Raw genomic sequence first — 3,428 nt, 5'->3', positions numbered from 1 at the left:
GCTGTTTCTGTTTCTTGGTGTTGTCTTTGTCCCGTTAAAGACTTAAGAAATATCTTCTTAAATTATATTTGACATCGGGATCTCTTTTTTTTTTTTTAGGAGGGGGGCTGGCTTTAATACGAGTTTGTTTCTGTTCTCAGAATATTCCATTTAATGACACTAATGGGGACCAGTGGTGGGATTCCTTCTGGCCTCCCAAAGCAAGCTGCTTCTAAAGACACTGTCCCAGCTGTGCAAAGAGTATGTGCAACGTTAATTAGCCACAAGTCGGAAAATCTGGTTAGGGATCTAGGTACAGACTTGGTTCATCAAATGCCTGTTTTGGCCTTCAACCCAATGCATTTCAACTAAGGCATCATCCACCTCTTTCTTAACGTTGATCAAACACTTAAAGAGATACTGCTCAGCCTACTCCCTGGAGCGAGCTCCCCCTGTCCACCATCGGGTTGCTGAACTGCTCAGATGCCTCCCGGTCCGGGGCTCCATTGCGTGAACCTTGGCAAGGTTCCCAAACCTCCACCCCTTCCTTCTTTCCCTCGCTCCTTTCATCCACCATGGACTCTGGCTTTTCTTCATGGGAAAGGGCATGCTCGACTGGGAGGTGGCCCTCAACAAAGACAGACTGGCTCTCCGTTAGAGCAGGCCCGCATGGGGTACTCTCCTGGGCCAAATCTTGGCTACAGCCAGACTCTTTGGGGGGTGGTAGCTTTTTTTTTCTCCCAAGGCCTGGATCACGCCCTCAGGAGCTCAGGGAACTACTTTCAATTGTCTCACATGGTCTCTTTTCTTTCTCCTTAAATGAATCCATGAGTTTTCCATGGCCATTAGGAAAAGGCTCACTTCCTCCTTCCCACAAGGAACTCATTTATGCTGGATCTTCAGATCAGTGAGAATTTTTTCAATCCACGCCGTCACCACGACTATGCCTTCTGTGGTCTCGGAGCCCAAAGACAAGCTTTGAGGGATAACTCCTTCATCACAGACTCTAACACCACGAACGTAACGTGCTTCCGAGGCTTCTCCAGTTGTCTTCGTTTACTTGGTGGGGACGGTACTGTCACATCATCAGAAAAACTCCATGCCAAAGCCCATCTCTTGGTCCAACCTTGACAGAACGCGGTGTCGGTGACTTTAGGAACCCCTTGAATGCGCAGCTCTTCCCAGAGAGGAGCCAGGCTGCATTTCTTGCCCAGCATACAGCTATACCACCTTAATCTTTTTTTAAGTTGTAAACTGTCATGGATGATCCTTTTGATAAATTCTAATTCACCTCCTTCTGCCACGATCTCTATGATACCTTCAGTGTTCACAGAACTTGGTGGGGGTCTTCGAGCATTCCGAGAATTTACACCCTTGGCTTCCAATTGGTTGGCAAAAAACGGAGGGTTGCACAAGCAAAAATCATATATTATCTCACATTCTTCTTGAAGAGCATCCATCAAGAGTGTCTTCTGGGGTACTGTTTCCACTTTTATGAGATCAGATAAATTATTCTGCTCCACGTTTTTCTTTGCATAGTTGAAGCACATGTCATCCACTTCGGTGGCCAGGAAATACCAGCCATTTAAAGTTGCTCCAAGCAAGGGATAGATGCAGGATGCCCCAGTACCCTGGCTCCATCTCCTTCTGAATCTCTTACTCTCTTAAGCAAATCATACGGACAGTCTCCTCCAATTGTGAACGTTTACGATGAAAAGAGTATCTTCCTTTAACTTGATGACTTTTCTTCCCCTTAATTTTGGTTTCAATATCTTCTAACCAATAGTCACCAAAAGTATTCCTGACAGTATTCAAGTCTACAAGATCTTTTATGAAGTGGTCATGACCACAAAACCCCACCTGGGGACTACTGTGCGAACACCAGATGCAAAGTGAAAATAATAATGCCCTCTAAGGCAGGCACCGCCGCTGGACTCTGAAAAGCAAGTCAGAACTCGGCTGGCTGTCCTTCACGGAGCCCTGGGAGCACGCACCTCTCTCTCCCTCTTGCCCCGGGCGACACAGACAGTCCTTCCAAGAGAAGCCGATAGCAGAGCAGCCTGGCACACCAGAGAGCAGTATAATCTGTGGTCAGTTTCCTCCACACAGCAGCACTCAGTAGGGAATTATGAAGTTTGGATGTTGGAAATTTTATGTAACTTTTGTTTGATCAGGAAAGAATTAAAATCCATAGACCTATATCAATTCCTCTTCGCAGAGTAATGATGTCAGAGCTCTGGTGACCAATCAGATCTTCGACCCAATGAATATAGGTGAGTCTCAAAGGAACGGTGGGGACTAGTCTCTCCAACGGAATATCAATAGAAAGTCCAAAATCTTCTCTTAGGAGAGTACAAGTCAGAGCTCTGACTGCTTCAGGGTCTTTAAAATTGAGGCTCACTCTTACATTCAGGTGTATCTGGACATGCTGCTTAAAATCTGGGTAATTGGATGCCAGATAGGCGAAATCAGGAGGTTTGTCCTTGTATCTATTTCTTGCATGCATTGATTTACTCAGAGCCATCTCGGAGGCGGATGTTCTGTCCAGACCAACTCCGGCACGGGCCTCCGCAACCCCGCAGCGCTAAGCCGCAGCCATGCGCGGCTCCCAGAAACGCGGAAGGCTACGCTCCCCATGCGCCGCCATCTTGCCCCGTCCCCAGCATGGGATTTGGGATCTCTTCTTGTACCCTTAAGCAAGCCTCTAAAACTAAAAAGTGTCTCTATATCTAAGGAACATGAGATTATTTAGAGACACTGAATATGTAAATCTAATAATACATTAGAAATCAAGATACAAAGGTACATTAAAAGACGATTTTTTGTGAATTCAATACAAATTAATACTACAAGTTAGAAATATTAGGTTAGGTTCACATTATTTAGAATTGTCTGAGTTGTGCTTTGAATAAAATAAAAGCAAATGTATTATCAATATTTGTGCTAAGAACCTTATTTTATCTTTACTAAGATCCTTTATATTGATGTAATTCTAGTTTTTCACATGAAGGAACTATGTCCCAAATACCAGGACTAGAATGTAGCATAAACAAATTTTAAAGTCACCAATTTGAGAATCAAAATCTGTACCTTATCAGCTTTACTAATACTAAAGGAATTTTTGTTTTAGAAAACATAAAGTTTGTTAATTGGAATTTAGAATTAAGTTTCTCATAAATAATATTAAATATACATACATGTCGGTCTTATACAAAACATAGGGAGGAATAATAATAATAATAATAAAACTTACTGAAAATATAACTGAAAAAAATTTCCTCTGTAATATTGGTAAAAATAATAGAATAGTAATTCCCTGATCAGTTCTATTAACCACCTCAAAAATCATCAAGATTCCTTGTGATAGATGGGTTTATTGTGCCAACCTGGTCAATAAAAATATGTGGGGTCAATAAGGTTGCAGTTTAATTGAAGGGCAAAGAGATAAA

General features: G+C 42.6%; 1 pseudogene; it reads right to left on the bottom strand.

Annotated features, from left to right (window-relative positions):
* Positions 1–252: 252 nt before the first annotated feature.
* On the bottom strand, positions 253–2,504 carry LOC142447002 (RNA N(6)-adenosine-methyltransferase METTL16-like; annotated as a pseudogene).
* Between the last annotated feature and the right edge of the window lie 924 nt (positions 2,505–3,428).

The sequence above is a fragment of the Tenrec ecaudatus genome, chromosome 4 (genome assembly GCF_050624435.1).
Source record: "Tenrec ecaudatus isolate mTenEca1 chromosome 4, mTenEca1.hap1, whole genome shotgun sequence".
In the NCBI taxonomy this organism is placed as follows: Eukaryota; Metazoa; Chordata; class Mammalia; order Afrosoricida; family Tenrecidae; genus Tenrec; species Tenrec ecaudatus.
Note: the sequence above shows the minus strand (reverse complement) of the source record. Positions and strands in the feature narration are given on the sequence as shown.